Raw genomic sequence first — 11,655 nt, 5'->3', positions numbered from 1 at the left:
TACGGTCCCCGGAACTGCAGAAGGTTTTAGTTTAGGTAGGCATCAAGATTGGCGCAGGCTTGGAGGGCCAAATGGCCTGTTCCTGTGCTGTACTGTTCTTTGTTCTTTGTACAGTGAAATGAAAAAGTGAAACAAGCAATGTTCTAACAAGTTGGAGATCCAGCATCTGCAGGGAATAAATCACAGTAACTAGTCACTGCAGGGCATATTCCTGGATGTTGGGAAGTGTTAAATGGAGGCTGGATGCTTCCTCATTGAGGAACTGTGGACTACCCTATTTTTGCAAAATTAGGGAATATACAGAGAAGCAGAAATTGAGGACGGGAAAAGTTTGTCACTTGCCCACTCTTTCAAACAGGCAGCACCACATTGAACAGTGTAATTAGTGAATTAGACATTGTGGAAGTACCATTTAATTAAAACATATATTTAAATATATTATTTTCTCCCATTCACTTTGTTTTTCTGCTGCCTTAGAACTGAATATTTCCCAAGTGCAATAAGGAGGAAAATTTCCCTCTTACCTTTGTACATATCAGGGAAATTTTCCTCCTTATTGCACTTGGGAAATATTCAGTTCCAAGGCACAGCAAAGAGGAATTGGGGGAAGAGAACTGCTGAGTCAGATCTATGTCTGCACAAGAGTGCCCTAGAGTTCTCTGCGCTGGCTTAAATTGACATGACTGAGCTTGCACCTAGAATAGCCACTGGGCCAGTCTAAAGATTGTAATGAGGAGGAAAGGGGTATTCCTGGAATGTAGCCTAGCTTTCTGGTTGGACCGCCAGTGATGTGTCCCAGCAGAGGGGTGCCTGAAGAAACCCTGATGCTGGTGCTTGCACTGGGATGCTGCATGGATCAGAGGGTCTGAAGGGGAGCCTGAGACAACCGGAAGATGGTACAGAAATAATGGTAATTGCAATTTTTTTGAAGATTCCTTGCTGAAAACAAGCTTTAGGCCTCACAGTCGTTACGCTGCAGCAGCGGCCAGAAGACCCCACGGCCAACTTGGGTTCCAAACCCTTCTGGAATTACTAAAATAAAAGCAAAATACTGTGGATGCTGGAAATCTGAAATAAAAACAAAGTTCTGGCAGCATCTGTGGAGAGAGAAGCAGAGTTAACGTTTAAGGTCAGTGACCCTTCTTCAGAACCTTGAATTCCTCCTGAAATTACCATGATTTTCCCAGAATCAGGGGTTCTAAGCCTAAATTAGAAGATCAGCAATTTAAACTGCGCACCATAGACCACCCACAGGAATAACAGATACATGTGAGACACTGTAAATAATTAACTGCTAGCCTGGTGGCGGGAGTTAGCACAATGTTGAATTGCATTAATTTTAAACAATCATTTCCTGCATGTTCCAAATTTATGTAAGATGTTGGGCTGGGGCAAATTAGTGAGGCAGAATAGAGGGAGTTTTATTCTGTATCCAACCATGCTGCATCTGTCGAGAGTGGTTAACACTGGGCAATAGAAATTGCTGTAAATGCATTTTCATGAGCAAAATTGGAGGTGTCAGTTTTGGGCGTTGCTGACACCATTTAAAGGCAGTCTGCACCTTTTAAAATGGACAGCACTTTGCATGGAGGCAACTGTCAGTGAAATGGCAGGGATAGCAGAGCTGTAAAAGTCCCCAGGTTTTTGGACTCTACAGTGGAGCTATTGGTGGAGAAAGTTGGCAGAAGGAGGGAAATGTTCTATCCTTCAGGTGGTAGGAGGACATCTAGGAAAGCTTAAAAACAGAAAGTGCTGGAAATACGTTGCAGGTCTGGCAGCTTTTGTGGAGAGAGAAACCGAGTTAACGTTTCAGGTCAGTGACCCTTCATCAGAACTGGAAAACGTTAAAAAAGTAATAGGCTTTGAGCAAGTGAAAGGGAAGGTGTGTGAGAGGGCAGAGGGCAGGAGGGATTAACAACAGAGATGTCACAGAACAAAAGGAAAAAGGAGTGCTAATAGTTGTAGTGAAAGATAAAGCATGAGTCCAGAGAGAGTGTTAATGGCAGAATAATGGACAGCTCTATCCAAAAGCAAAAACATGAAAAGCAATGGCTAACAAAAAATAAAATAAAAAAAATAAATTTTTAAAAATTGGCAGTCATGCTCTGAAATTGTTGAACTCAATGTTGAGTATCAAAAGCTGTAGAGTGCCTAATCAGAAGATGAGGTGTTGTTCATCAAGCTTACATGGAGTTTCATTGGAACACTGTAGGAAAGCTATGCGGCATGAGTTGGCAGATCGTGTGGATGCCAGACGAATCACACCCAGTACATGACTGCAATGTCAAAAGATGTTTAATGGCCTCACAAGATAACTAAGATAAGCACTCTGACTCATATCTCTCGTTACTGCTTAGCCTTGTACTAGTTATTATCCATCGGCTGGGTTTACACAGCAGGGAAAAGGTGCTAGGAAAATTATTAGACCTAAAGGCTGACAAGTTCCCAGGACCAGATGGCTGCAGAGATAGTTGAGAGTTTGGTTATAATCTTCCAACAATTCCTTTGATTCTAGAAGGGTTCCAGCAGATTGGAAAATAGCAAATGTAACACCTTTATTCAAGAAAGGAGGGAGACAGGAAACTATAGGACAGTTAGCCTAACATCTGTCAGGGAATTTACTAGAATCCATTATTAAGGAGGTTATAGCAGGATACTTAGAAAACCAAAGCGGAATCAGACAGAGTCAACATAGATTTGTAAAAGGGAAATCATGTTTATCTAATTTTTCTAGCGTTTTTCGAAGAAGTAACAAGCAAGGTGGATAAAGGGGAACCTGTAGATGTGGTGTATTTGGGTTTCCAAAAGGCATTTGATAAGGTGCCACATCAAAGGTTACTAGACAAAATAAGAGCACATGGTGTAGGGGGTAACATATTAGCATGGATAAAGGAATGGTTAGCTAACAGGAAACCGAGAATAGGGATAAATGGGTCTTTTTTGGGTTGGCACGATGTAACTAGTGGAGTGCCACAGGGATCAGTGCTGGGACCTCAACAATTTACAATAATATCAATGACTTGGACGAAGGGACCGAATGTATGGTAGCTAAATTTGCCGATGACACCAAGATAGGAAGGAAAATAAGTTGTTAAGAGTCTACAAAAGAATATAGATAGGCAGCTGGTGTATAATGTGGGAAAATGTGAACTTGTCCACTTTGGCAGGAAGAATAGAAAAGCGTATACTATTTAAATGGAGAGAGATTGCAGAACCTGGTGGAACACAGGGATCTGGGTGTTCTGGTACATGAATCACAAAAAGTTAGTACACAAGTGCAGCAATTGATTAGAAAGGCAAATGAAATGTTGGCATTTATTGCAAGGGGAATCAAGTATAAAAGTAAGGAAGTTTTACTGCAGCTGTACAGGACCTTGGTGAGACCACATCTGATACTGCAGAGTGAGAGATTGCAGAACACTTGATTTGCATAATGTCTCAGCACAGCCAGAAGCCTGGAACCCAGGGCAGGGCAGCCTCTCGATTTTCAGATGCAGACCTGGAAGTCCTGCTGGAGGCTGTGAGGGGGAAGAGGGAGATCCTGTTCTTGGAAAGTGGCAGGAGGAGGCCACCGTCCCACACCAAGCAGGTGGACGTTGTTGCTACAGTGAGTCAAGGCGAGGTGGGCACTCATGCTGGAGATGGCGATTACAGAAGGCAGTGCGCTCATAAAGGGGGTGCATTGCATTCCACCCCATCCATCAACATAATAAACGCTGAGTTGCATTGGGAAGCCTCAGCTCTCCAAGGCTAGTTCTCATGATCTATTCTTGTGTCTCCCACAGGTGCAGATGCCAACCCAAGGAGACCTTCTCCCTTACCACCACCAGGCCAAGAGCAGCAGCATAGCTCTGAAGGAGAACTGTCACATATTACAAGCACACCATCTACCAGTCACCTCAGTGGATCCTTACACATGTTTGATAGGGTCGCACCATGTGAGGACATTGCACTATTGTGCAGGAGGAGGTGCTAGAGGCAGAGGCAGCTGTGAGAGGTTTCCCTCGGAGGAGAGAGGGCTGACAGCTCTGCTGAGTGGGGCACAGATGCAGGAGTTCAGGAATCACAGGAAAGGATGCTCTACCTAGACCACCAGCAGCAGCAGATGTGCTCCCACTGTCTGTGTTCCTTGAGGCAGTGCAGGGTCACAGACAGAGCCTGGAGGAGTCCATCCAGCTCATATGCACCACAATGGCTCAGGGCTTTGAGCACATGTGCTCCTCCATTAAGAGAGTGGCAACCTAATGCTGAGCCATATGTGGCAGCACTTGTAGTGCATGCAGTACATACACAGGAAGCATGCCACACTATCTAGCATAGACCGATCAGTGGCACTGGTGGCTCATGGATATCTGGAAGGGTGACAGCTGAGCCCCAGCTTGTGCTCCCTTCCAGCCATCTGGAGCACCAGCCAAGGGCTGACGATGTCACCGAGGAGGATGAGGCTACCATCCCTCAGGAGGCGCCATCATCATCTTCAGCATCCTTGGCCCCTCTGACAGAGGGAGCCTCTGTGCAGCAGGGACCAGTGACAGAGGTGGTTTCTGCATTGATACATATGCAGCAGCCTCTGGTGATGGCCCCACGAGCACCTCCATGACGAGTACAATCGCCATGTGCGTCTCAGCCACAAGCTGACAAGTGAACAGGCTGCCTCCACCTCCTCCGAGGCAACAAGGGGAGCACCGTGTAGAAGTGGCTGAGAGTGGAGGCTACTGCATTGCACAGAGCACTGAGTGGGTCACTGGGGTGTCTTCTGCCTGTAACTGTGCACTGTTTTGCTTTATGGGCACCATGTAAATAATGGCACTTGAAGCCAAACATGTGAGCATCCTTTTATTAAAGGTGGAACAAGAAGTAGGAGGTGGTGAAGGAAAACAAGGGTTCCTGACCGGTGATAGTGAAACCTTTGGCCAGATATGCATCCTTCATTAGTGGTAAGAGTTTACATGTTCCAGGCTGGGTCTTCAATGGACGTTTTAGAACAGGCATCTCAGAGTGAGTTCAATACCATGCTGTTCCTCCTGGATCAGAGGGGCTCAGTTGACAAGTTCCTGAATCACAGAGTGAGAGTTATTTACGGCAAAGAAGGAGGCCATTCGGACCACCAAGTGCATGCTGGCTCTCCATGGAGCAATCCAATCCATCCAACTCCCCGGCTTGTAGCCCTGAAAGTTTATTTCCTTCAAGTGGCCATCCAATTTCCTTTTGAAATCATTAATTGTTTCTGCTTCCACCACCCTCGTGGGCAGCGAGTTCCAGGTCATTACCATCCACTGCTTAAAAAAGTTCTTCTCGCATGCCCCCTGCATGTCTTGCCCAAAACCATCAATCTGTGTCCCTTAGTCCTTGTACCATAAGTTAATGGGAATCGTTTTTCTTTGTCTACTTATCTATGCCTGTCATAATTGTGTACACCTCTATTAAACCTGCCCTCTATCTCCTTTGCTCTAAGGAGAACAACCCCAGCTTTTCCAACCTAACCTTGTAACTAATATCTGCCATCCCTGGAACCATTCTGTTGAATCTCCTCTGCATCTTAGAATCACAGAATCGTTACAGTGCAGAAGGAGGCCATTCAGCCCATCGTGTCTGCACTGGCTCTCTGAAAGAGCAATTTCCTCAGTTCCATTTCCTCGCCTTCTTCCCGTAACCCTACACATTCTTCCTTTTCATATAACTGTCTAATTCCCTTTTGAATGCTTCAATTGAACCTGCCTCCATCACGTTCTCAGGCAGCACATTCCAGACCTTAACCACTTGCTGCGTGAAAAAGTTTTTCCTCATGTCACTTTTGCTTCTCTTACCAAATACTTTAAATCTGTGCCCTCTCGTTCTCGATACTTTCACAAGTGGGAAGGGTTTCTCTCTATCTACCCTGTCCAGACCCCTCATGATTTTGAATACCTCTATCAAATCACCTCTCAGCCTTCTCTTCTCCAAGGAAAACAGTCCTAACTTCTCCAATCTATCTTCATAACTAAAATTTCTCATCCCTGGAACCATTCTCCTGAATCTTTTCTGTACTCTCTCCAATGCCCCCATGTCTTTCCTCAAGTGCGGTGCCCAGAATTGGATGCAATACTCCAGCTGAAACCGACTAGTGTCTTAAACAAGTTCAACATAACTTCCTTGCTCTTGTACTCTATGCCTCCATTAATAAAGCCCAGGATACTGTATGCTTATTAACCACTCTCTCAACCTGTCCTGTCACCTTCAATTAATTATGCACATATACACCTAAGTCCCTCTGCTCCTGCATCCCTTTAGAATTGTACCCTTTATTCTATATATTGTCTCTCCATGTTCTTCCTACCAAAATGAATCACCTCACATTTCTCTGCATTGAACTTCATCTGCCACCTATCTGCCCATTCCACCAACTTGTCTATGTCCTTTTGAAGTTCTACACTATCCTCCTCACAGCTCACAATGCTTCCAAGTTTCATATCATCTGCTAACTTTGAAATTGTGCCCTGTACACCAAGGTCTAGGTCATTAATATTTATCAGGAAAAGCAAGGGTCCCAACGCTGACCCCTGGGGAACTCCACTACAAGCCTTCCTCCAACCCGAAAAACATCCATTAACCACTACTCTTTGTTTCCTGTCACTCAGCCAATTTTGTATCCATGTTGCTACCGTCCCTTTTATTCCGTGAGCTACAAGTTTGCTCACAATTCTGTTGTATGACACTGTATCAAACGCCTTTTGAAAGTCTATGTACACCACATCAACAGCATTGCCCACATCAACCCTCTCTGTCATCTCAAAAAAGCTCCTGCAAGTTAATTAAACATGATTTTACCTTAAGAAATCCATGCTGCCTTTCCTTAATTAACTTGCATTTGTCTATGTGACTATTGATTTTGTCCCAAATTATTTTTTCTAGAAGTTTTCCCACCACCAAAGTTAAACTGACTGGCCTGTAGTTGCTGGGCTTATCCTTACACCCTTTTTTGAACAAGGGTGTAACATTTGCAATTCTCCAGTCCTCTGGCACCACCCGAGTCTAAGGAAGACTGAAAAATTATGGCCAGTGCCTCTGCGATTTCCACTCTCACTTCCCTCAGTATCTGTGGGAGCAGTTTTGCTGAGCTTTTGCTTCCATAACTGTTATTTGAGTAAGTAGATTAATATAATCCTAGTGAATACGTATACATATATTCTTTCATATATAAGTTGAAGGTATAGCTACATATTGGTACAAAATGGAGTATTTGATCCGAGGCATTGTGGGACAGATTAGTTAGTTCACAGTTAGAGCTTGGTACAGCCGAGCACAGATACCAAAAGGGGGCCCCTCTTATCAGTGTAACTGCAGACTGCCCGGCACCTTCAGAAATGCAAGCCCAATTAAAGTGACAGTTGGAAGACTCAAGGATAATTGAAAGGGCCTGAGCTCATCAATTGGTGATCAGGGGCTGCATGAGCTGATCACGTTGCCACATGATGCCTAATCAGTAATCTAATTGGTACTATGTGTAATGTATGCAATCAATAACCGTTCTGATTGGATTGTGTCCAGCCGGGATGGGCTGAGTAACTGTATATCCGTTGTGGATTTCCTTTGTTCTGTGGAGTAGCACTGGACCGCTTTTAGGTAAGGTGTGAGCCCCATGCTATCATGAATAAAGTGTTTATTCTCAAAGTCTGCGTCCGGAGAATTTGTTGAGTAATTGGGCATAATCTGGATTTTTCTCCAACAGTTTGGCGTAGTCGGCAGGATCCCTGAGTTCACGGGATCCAAAAGAACCTAATCGACTGGATCAGGGGTAAGTCAACTTTTCTGCGACTCTAATGTCTCAATCACCCAGCCTGAGCCGGAATTAAGAGGGCGACTGGGCCCCACTTGAAGGCCAGGGTTAACTGGGAGAGGGGGACTAGGGGGGTCAAGGAAGAATTGGCTGAAATCTGATTAGAAAAGGTCTAAAAAATTTTTTTAGACGAAATCCAGTAAAATTTGGCAAATTTGGTGTAGCAGTAGTCGTAACTTGAGTCTGCACGAGCTGGTCCTCGACCGGGTGGAGATGTGAGGCGTGAGACAAAAGGGTTAGGACAGGAATGACTGGGGCTGTAACTAATTATACAAATTGACCCGACAGGCATGTGATCGTTGCTTCTGAGTACACAAGCTGATCTAGCCCTGGAGAAAAAGGCTGTGGGACAAAAGGGAGAACGAAAGAGCGTTGGCCTGAGACACAGGGGTGAGCTGGTTAGCTGACTTTGAGAATTTAACAATAACTGTGTCTATTCGTTCCGTTGATGTGTTTTGTTTGTCTTTTGTGTTAATGCCGCTTGCCTCATAGAAAGAAACACTAATCGAGTGTCACGAAGTTTTGATAAGTTCAGGAGAAGCAGAAAGAAGGATGGGCTCAACGGCTTCAAAGAAGGAAGGGTTGCCTCCGGGGACAAGTAATCCGTGTCCTCTGGAGAAAGGCGACCCACGACCGTTTGCCCCATCAAAAGGAATGAAGAAACGGCACGGTAAAATCGTTCAATGTAAGACAAAGGTAGGAGACCCCCCTGGTGCCGCCAGGGTCACCGGCTGATATTGTATGGAAAGAAACAGGTGTTATTCCCTTCACCTCCAATCTTTACGGGTGGTCTCATGGCAACTGGCCTTATGGAGGGTCCTTTAAATTTGAAAACATAGATTATTGGAAGACATGTATCGAAAACGGGTGCGGAGACCCCACTTGGGATAATGCCTACATGATCCATTGTTTAAATAAGTTCAGGGAAATTGCAAAAGGCCATCAACCCCCTAAGAACAAAGAAAGCCAACCTTCAAGTAAACCTCCCTCAGGGCTGCCACCTTATAGCCCTGAGTCCCAAGCAGCTCAGTACCCGAAACTTCCCGTCCCCGTCCTGGACACTGATCCCCCTGACGACGTGGTGGCCTTTATTGCCACTCGCCCACGACAGGATCCGACCCCCATCCTGAGTAATGTGGCAGATCAGGCCAACGCTGATGCCTTGCCCAACAACGGAGGTTCCGCGGAACCCCCGCAGGATGATTCTGTCTCCTCCACGTCGGGTGGGGTAACCTCAGGGCCCCCTGGGGAGAACGGCACCCCTCGAAGACCCAATGCCCTTATACATAACCTCCGAAATTGGTCCGTTTATCAATATCCCCGAGTAATGATCGGGGACACAGCTTTTGATAAACCCTGGACCCATGCGGAGGTCCGGAGCATGCTCCAAGACGCCCCCAATCCACTAAAACGCCCGACAGGCTTTTACAATTGGTTAGTACAAATTTGCGGTATTTATAACTGCCTACCTCAAGATGTACACACTTTAATGCATCTGGCCTATGGAACCCATTGGGCAACAATAAAAGGCTCCATCACGTTCCCTCAAACACCCTGGACTACAGGGGCATCATGTAGTGAGTGGCTTGAAAACACCGTTAAGACCGTCATTATGACTGCCGCAAGACAACAAGTGGATTTTGGGGAAGTTACTCGGTGTCTTCAAAAGACCACTGAGCCTATACCCGATTTCCTTGCTCGGTTTCAAGAAACATGGGAGTCATCTGCGGGAATCCCCATTGCAGATAACCATCGGTTGGCAGTTCAAACACTTGTCAACTGTATGCAGTCTCGTCATGCCCAGACCTACAAGTCCCACAACCTGCAATGGCAAGGACAGAGCTGGCCCCAGGTCCTTACTAGCCCCACCAATATGGACAGACGGGGTCTTTTTGATAATAAAAAGGAAAAGGAGGCATACCCCCGACTGACAAGGACATGGTATCAGGGAAACCGAAATCAGGGACGAAATCAGGGGCGGGGACGGCGACTAACAGGTAATTGCTACGCCTGTGGGGAAATGGGCCACTGGGCTAAAACCTGCCCGTCCAGACCCCCTCAGTAGTCCCAACGGGAATTCGCCCAAGCCACACCGCAACGGGCCCCCTATGTCATTAATGACCTTTTTCCCTACAACCCGAATGCCTAGGGTTGCCGCATGAGGCAGGTTTTGCAGGCCGCCACGATACGACTCTCCCATTCCCCATCGGAAAATCCCATGATGGACGTGGATATAGGGGGTCATATCGTCTCGGTTTTGGTGGACTCCGGAGCCACCCACACATCTGCACCTCCCTCAGCGGGTCTTCCTCTCAGCTCCAAAACTGTCTGCACTGTGGGTGTCTCTGGAGTGCCCATGGTTGAACCCCTTTCTACCCTCGTGCCCATTGCCGTCGGACCTGTAACGGTCCCCGACATCACTATCGTCTCCCCTTCTTGCCTGGTGGCCCTACTCGGTCGCCAAACCCTTTGCAAACTCAATGCCTCCATTCACTGTTCCCCACAGGGTCTCATTTTAGAAATCCCTGACTCTGGTCTTCCCCTATTGCAGGCAGCCATGACGGTAACCCCGCCTCCTTCCTCTCCTATTCCTTCCCTGTACGCATGGACATTTTCGGGTGACCCGGTACATGCTAATCTTACCTCGTTACTCTCGCATTTGGAACATGCCCCCCCATCTCCTACGATCGGTTTCCTTCGTTGGATTGTATGGACCGGCCGTTTCCTGCGCAAGCTACACTGCACTGCAGCTTACCTTGATCACCCTGATCCTCCTTATTCGGCTGTAGTAGACCCCTATCTCAATCTACCTTCTACACTAACTTTAACTGGATTTTATTATGTGGGTGAAGAGGGATTAGCAGCAGAGGTTCTGCTCACTGCGGAGCAGAGGCCACTATTCCGAAATAACCCTGCCTCTTTTCCCCACATTTCCCTAATTGTCAAAGCCCCGGGGCACCCCAAGGACTTGGGACCCATGGTGCACAGACTCCGAAATCTGTCAAAGGAATTTAAGCCCCTGGACCCAACAGACCCCGATCCTATGCAAATTGCCTGCTTAGGACAGGAAGAATTTTGCGTGCACTGCCCTCTCTCGTCTGGCAAGACGACTTTTACCTTGCAAACTCCGCCCCTTTCCCTCTCCTATGCCAACCCCTTATTGCTCGACACTGTGCTACCATCCTTATGGGCACGACACGCCAATCATGCGGGCCTAGTCACATCGGCCCCACCTCACACGGTCACTGTGAAGCCAGGGGCCACCCTACCGTCTATTAGGCAGTACAATGTGTCACTCAATGCCCAGGAAGGGATAAAACCAGTTATTGATTCCCTCCTACAACAAGGCATCCTGGTAGCTACCAAAAGTCCTTGTAACACTCCTATCCTCCCTATTCCTAAGGCAGGAAAACCGGGATGATGGAGATTTGTGCAAGATTTGAGGGCAATCAACGCCATTGTTATCCCCTGTTCCCCAGTAGTACCAGACACCAATGCTATTCTCACTAGCCTCCCTGCTTCTGCCACTTGCTTTTCTGTCATCGACCTCTGTTCAGCCTTTTTCTCCATCAAATTGTCACCAGACAGCCAATACCTTTTCGCCTTTACTTACGGCGGCTGCCAATATACATGGACACGGTTTCACCAAGGGTACACGGAGAGCCCCACTGTATATGCCTCTGCAGTACATCGGACCCTGAAAGACCTCCACCTGCCATGTAAAAGCACCTTGGTTCAGTATGCCGATGATTTATTAGTGGCCTCCGATTCACCTGCTGCCCGTATGCATGACACTGTCACATTGCTCCGCTGTTTGGCTCAGGATGGACATAAGGTCT

The sequence above is a fragment of the Heterodontus francisci genome, chromosome 1 (genome assembly GCF_036365525.1).
Source record: "Heterodontus francisci isolate sHetFra1 chromosome 1, sHetFra1.hap1, whole genome shotgun sequence".
Lineage (NCBI taxonomy): Eukaryota > Metazoa > Chordata > Chondrichthyes > Heterodontiformes > Heterodontidae > Heterodontus > Heterodontus francisci.
This window is presented reverse-complemented; position numbering follows the sequence as displayed.